Here is a 14,135-nt window from a genome sequence, read left to right as displayed (position 1 = left end):
TTCTTTCCCTCTCTTCCACCCTCTCATGCCCCCAGACCACCCTCCCATCCATTCCCCCTACTACACATGGTGATGCCCTCCAGAAGGGGTTATCTAAATCTCTCAAGTCATTTGGAGTAAGGAATAGGGCTTCTCTCCTGTCTCTAGGTTAAGGCACTATCCCTTCATAGGCAATGTACACCCAAAGTCCATTTATGCACCAGGAATACATCCTGGTTCCACTGTTCAAGGTCCCTTAGACTGCTCAAGCCTTCTAGCTGAGACCCATGTTTGGGGTTTCTGAGTCCCCAGCTATCAGTCTGGGGGTCCATTATCTCCTCCTTGTTCAGTCAGCTGTCTCTATGTATTTCTGCAGCCTAGTCTTGTCCTCACTCTCTGCATCTGAATTCCAGTTCTGGTCAGTGTTTAGTTGTAGGAGTTTGCTTCTGTTTCCATCAGCTACTAGGTGAGGGCTCCATGATAGTGGATAAGTTGGTTGTCGATCTCATTATCAGGGAAGGACATTTATGGTAGCTTTTCCAAGGTTGCTCAAATTATTGTTGGGGTCAGTCTTGTAGGTCTCTGGACATTTCTCTAGTGTCATTTTTCTATTCAAACCTATAATGGCTCCTTCTTTTATGGTTTCTCTCTCTCTCTCTTTCTCTCTCTCACTCTTCTCTCATCTATTCCTCCTCTGACTCAATCTTCCTAGTCCCATGTGCTTTCCTCTCCTCCCTTTCTCTTTCTCCTAGTTCCTTCTCCATTCACTGCTCCCCCTCCACATATACTATGGAGATCTTGTCCCTTTCCCCTTCTGTGAGGAACCTTATATGAATCTCATAGAATTCTCCATGTATCCTAGTTCCTCTGGTGGTATGAATTATAGGCTGGTGTTTTTTTTTTTTTTTTTTTTTTTTTTTTTTTGCTTTAGGTCTAAAATCCATATATGAATGAGTACATTCCATGTTCCTCTTTTTGTGACTGGGTTACCTTGTTCAGGATAGTTTCTTCAAATTCCATCCACTTGCCTGTGAATTTCAAGATTTATTGTTTTTTTTTTCCCCACAGAGTAGTATTCCATTATGTAGATGTGCCACATCTTCTTTATCCATTCTTCAGTTGAGGGGCATTTACGTTGCTTCCAGGTTCTTGCTATTACAAATAATGCTGCTATGAACATAGTTGAGCACATGTCTTTGTTGCATGTATGTGGATCATTTGGGTATATGCCTAAGAGGGGGATTGCCAGGACCTGTGGTAAACTAATTCCCATTTTCCTGAGGAACCACCATACTGATCTCCAAAATGACTGTAAGAATTTACACTCCCACTAACAGTGGAGGAGTGTTTCCCTTTCTCTACATCCTCTCCAGCATAAGTTGTCATTGGTGTTTCTAATTTTAGCCATTCTGGCAGGAGTAAGATGGTATCTCAAAGTTGTTTTGATTTGCATTTCCCTGATAGCTAAGGATGTTGAGCATGTTCTTAAGTATCTTTCAGCCTTTTTTGATTTCCTCTATTGCAAGTTCTCTCTTCAGTTCTGTACTCCATTTTTTAATAGGGTTATTTGGTGTTTTGCTGACTAGTTTCTTGAGTTCTTTGTATATTTTGGATATCAGCCCTTTGTCAGATGTAGGATTGGTGAAGATCTTTCCCAGTATGTTGGCTGCCGTTTGGTCTTGTCAACTGTGCCCTTTCCCTTACAGAAGCTTCTAAGTTTGAGGAGGTCCCATTTGTTAATTGTCGATCTCAGTGTCTGTGCTACTGGAGTTATGTTCAGGAAGCAGTCTCCTGTACCAATTTGTTCAAGGGTACCTCCCACTTTCTCTTCTAAGAGATTCAGTGTGGCTGAATTTACAAGTATCTTGGTGTAACACTTAACAAACAAGTGAAAGACCTATATGATAAGAACTTTGTGGCTCTAAAGAAAGAAATTAAAGAAGATACCAGAAAATAAAAATATCTCCCATGCTCTTGGATAGGCAGGATAAACATAGTAAAAATGGCAATCTTGGAAAAAAGCAATCTACAGTACTATTCTTCACTGGCCTTGAAAGAATAATAATCAACTTTATATGGAGAAACAAAAGACCCAGGGTAGCCAAAACCCTGTACAATAAAGGAACTTCAGGAGGCATCACAATCCCTAGCTTTAAGCTCTCCTACAGAGCTACAGTCCTGAAAACAGCCTTGTACTGGCACTAAAAATAGACAAGTAGACAAATGGAATTGAATCAAAAATCCTGTTATTAACCCACACATTTCTGAATACCTGATTTTTGACAAAGCAGCTAAAAGTATACAAATGGTGCTGGCACAACTGGATGATGGTATGTAGAAGATTGCAGATAGACCCATGTCTATCACCATACACAAAACTCAAGTCCAAATGGATCAAACACCTCAACATAAATCCAGCCAGACTCTAGTGCTTTTATAGTGATTATAATGTAATCCTTGAGATTACATTACCAGATTGTGGCATTTTGGGTTTTTGTTTACTTACTTTATTGCTAAGGATTGTATGATGTTTAACATTGATTGCCAACTTAAGAGAATCTGAGATATGGCTCTGTTTGTGCAGCCACACCCAGATCACTTTAACTGATATGGGAAGGTCTGCCCTGAATGTGGATAGCACAAATATGTGGGCTAGGGTTCCAGACTAAATCAAGAGAAAATGTGAGTGAAACACCAGTGTCAATCTCTACTTTTTGACTCAGAGCCCAGTTTAAACATCTTATGGAGTTGCTTCCTTAACTTTCCTCATCATGATAGAGTATGTCCTCTCAAATCATGAGCCAAGAGAAACTCTTCCTTCACTTATTTTTGTCAGATATTTTTTTCCACAGTCACGATAAAGATAAAAGTAATTAACAGAGTATAATAACTCATCAACTTTCACATGTGAAGGTAACATTACAGACTTGTTAAATTACACTTGGTCATGGTGTATAGTCTCTCATGCCTAACATATTTCATCCCAGCATGTCGAATTTTATTTTACTTTTTGCATTCTATTCATAAGAAGCATTTTTCCCTGTACTTTCCTTTACTTGGATGATGTCTTTTTCTAATGTAGATATCAGACAATAAGATGAAAGATTACATGATCACTGTGTGTGTATGTGTGTGTGTTACAAAAGATGTGTGTTACAAAAACTAATTCAACCTGTAGATGGTCACAGAAGACAGAGATAACTAAAAACAGTGGTAAAAAAAGAAAGATAAATGCTTATAAAAATCAATATTTAAGTTGTTTTCCTTAATTTCCAATGCCTTGAAAGATTTTTGGTTTTCTGAAATTAAGTAATAGCAGTACATTTATTAGATATCGACATTTATGAAACTTAACTGTGATAAGATTAAATGAAAAAGTGAAGAAGGCAATCAGCTTTATTATGTTTAGTTCCTTAAACTTCATGAAAAAAAAATATGATCATACATAAACTTAGAGTGTTTGCAAATTTTAAAGATTCTTCTGTGACAAGACAACAGAGGCTAGATACAGAAATATCAAGATTAACATAGGAAAGCTTGCAGGAAAAGACTAGAAGTGATCGTTCACCTGGGATTCACCAAAGAACAGAGTACACAGTAGGAGTGAAATACAATTGGAGAGGTGGCTTGGCACTGCTGCACTGCCTGCTTGAGGTGAGTGTTTGGCCAGCTCCAGTTCAACAACCCCACCCACTCCTTCAAACTTCCTGGTGGACCCGCCCCTCCTTGTGGAACCACTAAAAGCCTGCCCTCACCTGACCCTTGGTCCCCCTTCACCCTCTGCTTGAGCTGAGTCTGGGGCCAGCTCAGATCCAACACACCTTTGGAACTTCCTGCACATAGTGGATCCGCCCTGCCAGAAGGGACCATTCCAAGCCTGCCCTCACCTGACCTTTAGCCTCCCCTACACTCTCTGCTTAAGACCTCCAAGAGAACTTTGATCATCCAGAGTTACTGACATGGAAGTCCTGACCCACCTACACCCACTAGGAGAGGAGAGTAGAGAGAGATAGACCCCACTAAACACACTGGAAGAAGGGATGGGAAGATGGCAGTACAAGAGCACAGTCTACAATAGAAAGACCAATATGACACCTCCAGTATCTAGGGACTCTATACCAACAAACCTGAACACACCAAAGCAGAAGAAGCAGAAGAGAATGACCTAAAAAATAATTTCATAAAAATGATAGAATCTCACCGAAATGATATGAGAAAATCCCTTACAGAAACGGAAGAAAAAAAAAACCAACAATAAATTGGAAGAAACAGAGGAAACAACAAACCAAAAGATGTAAGAAATCAACAAATCTCTTAAAGAAAGCAAGGAAAGCCAAGAAAAAAGAATCAAACAGGTGAAGGAAATAATTCTAACAGTTCAAGACCTGAAAATTGAAACAGAGACAGTAAAGAAAGCACAAAATGAGGGAATGTTGGAAATAGAATAGCTGGGTTAATAATCAGGAACTACAGAAGCAAGCATAACCAACAGAATACAAGAGACTGAAGAGAGAATCTCAGGCCCTGAAGATAAACTAGAGGAAACAGATTTTTCGATCAAAGAAAATCTTAAATCCAACAATTCTTAGTACAAAATATCCAAGAAATATTGAACACCATGAAAAGAAAAAACCTAAAAATAATAGGTGCAGGAGAAGGCAAAGAAACCCAGATCAAAGGAGCAGAAAATATATTCAACAAAATCATATAAGAAAAAGAAAACTTTCCCAATCTGAAGAAGAACATGCCTATGAAAGTACAAGAAGCATAATGAACATCAAACAGACCAAAAAAAAAAAAATCTCCTTGCTACATAATAATCAAAATACCAAACATACAGAATAAAGAAAGAATATTAAGGACAGGGGAAAAGTCCAGGTAGCATAAAGGCAGACCTATCAGAATTACACCTGACTTCTCCATGGAAAATCTGAAAGCCAGATGCCATCCTCAGATGCCAACCCAGACTACTATACCCAGCAAAACTCTCAATCACTGTAGATGGAGAGAACAAGATATTCCGTGATAAAACTAGACTTGCACAATACATATCCACAAATCAAGCCCTACAGAAAGTTCTGGAAAGAAAACTCCCAGGAAGTTAACTATACTCACAAAGATGTAGGCAATAGATAATCCCACTTTCCCAGAACTCCCCCCTCAAAAAAGGCAGGGCGAATCTACTCAAAATACCACCAACAACAAAAAATCCAAAACCAACAAGAATTAACACTCAATGTTCCTTAATTTCCCCTCAATATTAATGGTCTCAAATTGCCCGTTAAAAGACACAGGTTAACAGAATGGATACAAAGACATAACCCATCCTTCTGCTGCATACAAGAAAAATACCTCAGCTTCAAACACAGATACTACACACTTCAAATTAACATCAATCAAAAGAGATGAAGAAGGGCATTTTGTAATCATCACAGGAAAAATCTATCAGTACAAATCTCAATTCTGAATATATATGCCCCAAATACAAAGGCCCCCACATTCACAAAAGAAACATTACTAAAACTCAAATCTCACATCAAACCTCTCACACCTATAGTGGGAGACTTCAACACCCCATTCTCTCCACTAGACAGGACCACCAGACAGAAACTTAGCAAAGAAACAACAGAACTAACAGATTTATGTCCCAATTGACTTTAACAGACATCTATAGAACATTCCATTCAAACACAAAAGAATATATCTTCTTCTCACCTCCACATGGAATCAACCACATACTTGGCAACATAGTAAGCCTTAACAGATACAAAAAAAAAAAAAAAAAAAAAAAAAAAAAAAAAGGATAGGCCCCTGTATCTTATCAGACTAAGATGCTTTAAAATCAGAATTTAACAACACAAATTGCAGAAACCCTACACACTCGGGGAAACTGAACAATGTGCAATTATACCATTTCTGTATCAAGGAAGAAATAAGAAAGAAATTGAAGACTCCTAGAATTCAATGAGAATGAAGGCACAACATACCCAAACTTATTGGACACTCTGAAGCAGTACTAAGAGGAAAGTTCATTGCAATAAGTGCCCACATGAAGAAAATGGAAGATAGTCATATTTGAGAATTAACAGCACAACTGAAAGCTCTAGAACAGAAAGAAGCAAACTCAATATGGAGGAAATAATCACTCTAGGAAATAATCAAATTTATACAAAGAATCAATGAAACAAGGAGTTGGTTCTTGGAGAAAATCAACAAGGTAGACAAACATTTATCCAAACTAACCAAAAAAGCAGAGAGAGGGAGAACATGCAAATTAGCAAAATCAGAAATGAAAAGAGGAACATAACAACAGACACTGAGGAAATCCAAAGAAAGAATCTTCAGATCATACTTTAAAATCCTGTACTCCACAAAATTTGAAAATTCAAAGGAAATGGACAGATTTCTGGATAACTATCACTTATCAAAATTAAATCAAGTACAGATAAGCAATTTAAATAGACCTATAACCCCCAGTGAAATAGAAACAGTTATCAACCCCCCCCCAAAAAAAAAGCCCAGGGCCAGATGGCTTCAATGTAAAATTCTACCAGAAATTCTAAGAAGAACTAATACCAATACTCCTCAAATTGTTTCATGCAATAGAAGCAGAAGGTTCACTGCCAAACTCTTTTTACGAGGCAAACATTACCTTGGTACCCAAGCCATACAAAGACACAACTAAGAAAGAAAACTACAGACCAATGAGATCACTCATGAACATTGATGAAAAAATACTCAATAAGGTATTGTCAAATTGAATCCAAGAACACATCAGAGAAATCATCCAGCATGACCAAGCAGGCTTCATCCCAGGGATTCAGGGATTTAGTGATGGTTCTATATATGGAAATCTATCAATGTAATCCATCATATAAACAAACTGAAAAAGTAAACCATATGATTATCTCAGTAGATGCTGAAAAAGCTTTTCACAAAATCTAACACCCCTTCTGATAAAGGTCTTGGAGAGTTCAGGGATAACAGGAACATACCTACACATAATAAAAGCAATATACAGTAAACCAACAGCCAATATCAAACTAAATGGAGAGTAACTCAATGCAATTCCTCTAAAATCAAGAACAAGACATGGTTGACATGGTTGTCCACTCCCTCCAAATCTCTTCAATATTGTACGTGACATTCTATCTAGAGCAATAAGACAACAAAAGGAGAGGTGAGTTGCAATGTAAAAGGCCTGAAAGGGATGCCATGCAATTCTTTCTGCAATGTTTTTATCAACCCGCTGGCCACTCCCCTTTTCCTTTCCCTTTTCTATACATAAAATAAGATAATGCACACACACACACACACACACACACACACACACACACACACACACACACACACACTTAAATCCTGAGTCTAATTCTAACTAGATATATCTGGTCTAAGCTTTGTCCTGGAGCACACAACCTGCAGTGGGGTGCTCTCAGAACTCAGGAACTCTGACCTAAGCATATATGTCTATTTCCTTTTATTTCTTTCTTTGAATATCAACCAAAAGGCTACATAAGCAGGCCCCCAACATGGCACTTCCTTGCTGCTTCTTTGACCTCCACACCTAACTTTTAAAAACAGACCTTTTTCTATATCTCCCCTTCTGAGAGTTGCAGAGTTTCTAGCTTGCCTGTCCTGTTGTTTTTGTTTAACACTTTTGTAAATTTGTCCTTGAGCTTCCTTCCAAGTCTGTTTTCAGATTCTTTTATTAATGAGACTACGAACCCAAAAGGAAACTTCAGTTTCCTTAGTAACGTATCAAACTACCCTCAGGCTCAGTAATTTTCCAGGATTTACAAAACACATAAAACCCATTATTCTCACATTAGTTTATTGCACTATAAATCTAGAAATTAAAATTGACCAAAAGAAGAAACATACAGAGTAGAGTTCAGGACCAGCCAAGAATGACATTCCCCAATGTACTTTCTCAGTTGAGATAGGCAGGCCACTCATTTCTTTATGTACCTGTGAAAATACACAGCACATTGCAGTCTTAGAAGCCTCATTGCAAGTAAGTCCCCAGATTTGTAGTTATAGATATGATTAATCAGCCATGTAAATGATCTTTTTCTCCAGCCCCTCCAGGGTTCTAACTAATATTTGCCTGGCTCAAGACTCCATTCATAGTAGATCACATTGTTGGTAACACTGGGCTACCTGGCATGGCTCAAAGTGTATGGCAGAAACACTCATTATCAAGCAAGGCATTCCAAGCCTTGGGAGGTGACTTTTCAGAGGTCATTATAAAGGCTAAATATTTCTTTGAGCAAGATCTATCTTTTACTGTCCTCTGTATTAAAGAGGAAACATAATATAAGCCCATGAAGGTGATTAAAACAATGTAGAAGATTATCAGTAGGGTGGAAAATAGAATCATAAAATGTAGACAATCAAAATAAGACACAAAGGACTTAAAATAAACATAAGAGCACAAAAACAACTGGAGACCAACTTACAAGCTTTTAGATTTAAATCCTACCTTACTGATTATCATTTTAAATTAAATACCATAATAGATAGACATCATCATCTTGAAGTGAACAGAAAACCTAAGAAAAAACTGAGTAAGCAGAGAGACACACATCAGTTAACATTTAAAGAGAGTGTGTGTGTGCATGTGTGTCTGTGTAGCACTAATCAAAAGAAAGCTAGATAGTCTGTCTAAATTCCAGATAAGCCAGACTTTAGAACAAAGATGCTATCATGGATAAATGGGATAATACACCCAAAACACATAGTAACATTCTTAAAATTATAGTAATTACAAATCAATTAATTAATGAGACAAATGAGCCATGAATAATATTCTAGTTGACTTTAATTAGCAACTTAACACAGCCCCGAGTTACCTTAGAGGAAATTTTGATTGAAGAATTGCCGAGATAAGATTGAACTGTGACCATATCTTTGGGGATTTTCTCAATTACCAGTTTATGGAGGAAGTCCCTGCCCACTGTGGACAGTACAGTCCCTAAATAGGTAGTCCTGGGTTATCTCAGAAACTTGACTGGACATGAGCATGTGAATGAGCCTGTGAGTCAGCCAGTGATAAGCACTAATCCATGGTTTCTACATTAACTACCTGCTTTGGGTTCCTCCCCTGACTCTTCTCAATGGTAGTCTGTGACCTGGAAATATCAGACACAACTCTTCCATCATTAAGTTGCTTTTGATGATATTGTTTTATCACAGTAACAGAAATAAAACAAGAACAAATACCGAATACTCCTAACATCACATTCATAATTATAAAGCATTTAAAAATGCCTAAAGCAAGGTTAGTGAGATGGCTCGGCAAGTAAAGACAATCCACCAAGTTGGATGGCCTGAGTTTGATTCCCAGGATACACCTGATGAAGGCAGAAAACTCTGTTGTTCTCTCACACCTGAAGGCACAATAAATGAAGTTCAATTTTAATATTTAAAAATACATGAAGCAAAGATAGGTGGAACTAAAATTAGCAGTAGAAAAATGCCCAGGTATAGAAGGAAATGTTTGTTTCTCTGCTGAGTAGATAGAATGAATGGAATGAAATTTAGTCAGTAAATCAAGGATCTGAACAACATGCTCTGTCAGGATAACTTAAGGTACTTGAAACCAAGAAAAAAAATCCTTGTCAGTATGCTATGTTCAAGTATAAATATGAAGATTAGTATTTGGCTTTTCATTAACTATACACCTTGTATAAAATAACACCTTTTACTGCAGCATTTCCACAGATGTATTTCCTTAGACTAAGCACGCTGAACTTGTGTAATTACCTCAATGGGCTACAATGGCTGTTGGCTAAAGATTGAGCCAAGGAAACCATCAAAACTAGTAGATGGTAAACCAAGGCACAATAGGAAAGCAAGTTGAAAAAAGCTAGTTTCATTTTCTGCTAATATCAGTTCAATTGAGGAAAATTAGTTTTTCCCCCTCAACTGATAACTTAGATAAACTATTAATTAGACATAATGAATAAAATTTGAACTGTATTTTTGAGTGCTTATCAAACCTTGACAAAATGTGCCTTATATTAAAAAGAAAATCAAGTGCTGTCCATTGTGTTAAAACTATGTTCCATCTACATTTTCCAGGATGCCAGCTCAGTGGCAATTTATGCTGCCTAATCTCCATGGCCTGGTACCTGCTCACCAGCTCCTTGCAAATAGACATCTCAACTTCAGCCGTCAATATCTGAATCTAGACCATTTCCAACAAAGCACACTTTCCACAGCCTGGTTTAGATAAACTTTTCGTTTCATGTTTTCAATTCCACAAATAAAGTCTCTTTTAGTTACTGCAACCATTATACTTACCTTGTTTACAACTGATTTTTTTAAGCCAGAAAATGCTGTGGGTTCTACTTTTTGATTATTACATGTCTAGAAGCCAACCACTGTCTTGTTCCCTCCCGTTGGAGTGAGCTCTCACCCTGTCTCTTCTGGGTACTTGCAGCACCATCTAGTTCTACCCACTTCTATCTTTGCTCTCTAGCATCTATTCTCAACTTGGAAACTGGGCATCAATGTTTCAAATATGCAAGATTATTTCACTTCCCCACTAAAAATTGCCAGTATTCCTCCTGTCTCTCAAAGCATGAGACCAATTCCAATGCATAATCTTCAGCACTCTGCTAGCTTGAATTTCTCCCACTTCAGTACTCCCATGATTCCACAGAGGTGCAGGAGAGAACCTATAAACACACTTTTAGTCCTCCCTCAAATGGCACCTTCCCATGAGACACACCTGAGAAACCAACCACCTCCCAACCCACCAGGTTATTCTCAGTCTTTGCTTAATTCTGTTAGAGATATTTATTTTCTGAAACACCGTATAGTTGCTAATTTCACCCTATCCATGGCTTATTCTTGACCTAATTCTATGTGAAAACAAGCTCCACAATCCTGCTGCTTGGCTTATTACTGTATCCTAAGGAGCAAGCATGTGTGACAAATGCAAATAGATAGTGAGAAAAAATTGTTTAACACTATAAATGCATTTAATCTTTTATTTGAAAACTAAGTCAATAGTCAAAGAATCCATCCAATTTTATAATCAGTACTACATGAGAACTATCTTCTATATCAAATTAGTACAGGTTGTGTCTGGAGGCATAGTCCAATGATAAATCATTAGCCTAGCATGTATAAGACTCAAGATCCAATTCTCAGTATTGAAAAATCACAATTATTGCAACTATGTTTATTCAACTAATAATGCCAGCATGCTTTGACCTTACTATAGGAATGGTCTTCACTTTCATATGTCATGTGCATTCCACTGTGCAAAATTTAACCTTGAATTATTAATGTTATCATCATCATATCATTTTGTTTATTTGTTTCAGATAATACATTCCCATGCTGCTAAGATTGATTTGAGACTCTCCATGTAGCCCAGCCGAACTTAAACTTCATATGCCTCAGCCTCCCAAGTACTGAGATTACAGGTGTGTTTCAACTTTAGGGATAGCTACAACTAAGCTCAAATACTACAATGTAAACTTCCTCCAATAACTAGTTGCATTAAGCCTGCCTTTAGCCAAGATGAACTTTTTTAAACTTTTTTCTTTCTCTCCTTAAACTTTTTTTAGCTGACACTCTAAACTGATACAAGTCATGTGATTTGCTGATATATGAATCTGCCATCCATCTTGCTATACTCCAATTCAATGTGTCAGCTGAATTCATTTTCAAAAGCCCTGCAGCTCTGTAAAAATAAAGCATTTTAAAGCCATATAAAAATAATAACAGGTAATTGGTTGGCTGGTGACTTTCTAGGCACCACAAGTGACAGAATAGACTGTCCCTCGTTGTAACCTACATCATTCCACTGGGATGTTCAAAACATGGCCTCTGCACCCTGTATATCCTATGAGTTCTATTGTTGAAATAATCAAAACAATCTTCATTATAAAGTGACTTCAGATAGCCAGCTATCCCAGATACAGACCGCAAAACTGACACAGAAATGCAGCCTCTGTGTATAGTGGGGAAACACCTTCCTTTTCACTTCTGGACTTGGCACCCCTTGGAGACACTCAAAATGAGATGACTGGAACTGAAGGGTGAACCCCCATGCCAAAACAGAAATATACTGTAAACATGAACATTGCATCTGAAATAGTCATCTACTCACTCCAGATTTAGGCACAAAAGGCCAATCCCTCTTTGCAACAGCAAAAATAAGCTTTAAAAAACTTTTTTAATGATACAATGTAATGACTAACTTTGTATTAACATGGCTGTCTTAGTCAGTGTTCTATTGTTATGAAGTTACACCAGGACCACACTCTTATAAAAGAAAACATTTAATTGGGGTTTGCTTATAGTTTCAGAGGTTTAGTCCATTATCATCATGGTGGGAGCATGGCAGCACACAGGCAGACATGGTGATGGAGAAGTAGCTGAGAGTTCTACATCCAGATCCTCAAGCAGCAGGAAAAAAAAAAAAAAAAGAGCCTCTGACCTGGTATGGGTTTCTGAAACCTTAAAGCCCATACCAGGAAACACACTTCCTCCAATAAAGCCACACCTCTTATTCTTTCACAAGTAGTGACAATCCCTGATGACTGCATTCAAACATGTGAACATATGGAGAAGGCATTCTTATCCAAACTACCACACTGGTTATGTTATAGTACCCAGAAATTTGCTCCATCAAGTACTAATCTATCTTTGGCAGTGAAAGTATTTTCAAGGTGAGATTAACATTTGAATCTGTAGACATAGAGTAAACAAGTACCCTTCATGGTGTGAGTGTGCTTGTTTAATCAGAAGGGCATTCTCAAAGAAGCAAAAAAAAAAAAAAAAAAAAAAAAAAAAAAACTACCTATCATCTGCCTTTAGGCTCAGCCTGCACAGTAAATATTTCTACTCTAAACTTCAAACCCACCCTGAAGATTTTGGTTGATAGCCTCTTCAATTAGGCACACTAATGCCAAATTAAAACTCTCCCACCCCTCTTCTTCCCTCCCTCCCTACCTCCCTGCCCACATCAGTCCTGCTTTTCAGAAGAACTCATACTAAAATGAATGGTTTAATATCATCAAGACAAAGATTAGAAATTAATATGAAAAGATAAAATTTGCTTTCCATTCTCCTTCCATTCTTTTTAGAATGAAGAAAATACATATGAGACTTGGAGACTCCTTCTTTTGCTTGTGTATTTGTAGTACTTTAATAATAAGTGTTTTATTCTCTCTTTCCTTTGTTCCCTTTTAATATTGTTGTATTGCTTCCTTGGTAATTCTTTTGTCCAATAAGAGTGATGAAACCTGCTTTTTTTGGCCGCGGCAGCCATCTTCCAGTAACTCGCCAAAATGACAAACACCAAGGGAAAGAGGAGGGGCACTCGCTACATGCTCTCTCGGCCTTTTAGGAAGCATGGAGTTGTTCCTTTGGCCACGTATATGTGAATCTACAAGAAGGGTGATATTGTAGACATCAAGGGAATGGGCACTATTCAAAAAGGAATGTCCCACAAGTGTTACCATGGCAAGACAGGAAGAGCAGTGTCACTCAGCATGCCGTGGGCATCATTGTAAACAAGCAAGTTAAGGGCAAGATTCTCGCCAAGAGGATTAACGTGCGGATTGAGCACATCAAGCACTCTAAGAGCAGAGACAGCTTCCTGAAGCGGGTGAAGGAGAACGACCAGAAGAAAAAGGAAGCCAAGGAGAAGGGCACCTGGGTTCAGCTCAAGCGCCAGCCTGCTCCACCCAGAGAAGCACACTTTGTGAGGACAAACGGGAAGGAGCCTGAGCTGCTGGAGCCCATCCCATATGAATTCATGGCGTAATGTACAAAAAGAAATAAAGACCTGGACTGTAAAGGGTTTTTCTTAAAAAAAAAAAAAAAAGTGAAGAAACCTAAATCCACAGTCATATGTTGTAATATGAGTACATAAAACATAGAACTCTCAGTAAACAATTCCTTCCTAATTAACCGAATCTCAGTTTTTAGCCTCTATTTGTATATTTTCCCTTTAATGCATAAAACTAAAGTATATGTGTATCCTACCCCAAATTCCCACCTTCTCCCTCTACTGTCTTGTTTTAATGTAAAGGTAGTTGCCATATGGACGTGTTAAAAATCACATCTAAAATTATATGCTTGCAGATGCTGCACAAATACTGGTTCAGAGAAAAGCATTTTTTAAAATC

At 37.8% G+C, this 14,135-nt stretch overlaps 1 pseudogene; it reads left to right on the top strand.

Annotated features, from left to right (window-relative positions):
- The first annotated feature begins 13,257 nt into the window (after positions 1-13,257).
- On the top strand, positions 13,258-13,809 carry LOC127220486 (60S ribosomal protein L21-like; annotated as a pseudogene).
- The last annotated feature ends 326 nt before the right edge of the window (positions 13,810-14,135 follow it).

This window comes from Phodopus roborovskii, unplaced genomic scaffold (genome assembly GCF_943737965.1).
Source record: "Phodopus roborovskii unplaced genomic scaffold, PHOROB, whole genome shotgun sequence".
In the NCBI taxonomy this organism is placed as follows: Eukaryota; Metazoa; Chordata; class Mammalia; order Rodentia; family Cricetidae; genus Phodopus; species Phodopus roborovskii.
The sequence above is the reverse complement of the archived record's forward strand: the minus strand, read 5'-3'. Positions and strand labels throughout refer to the sequence as shown.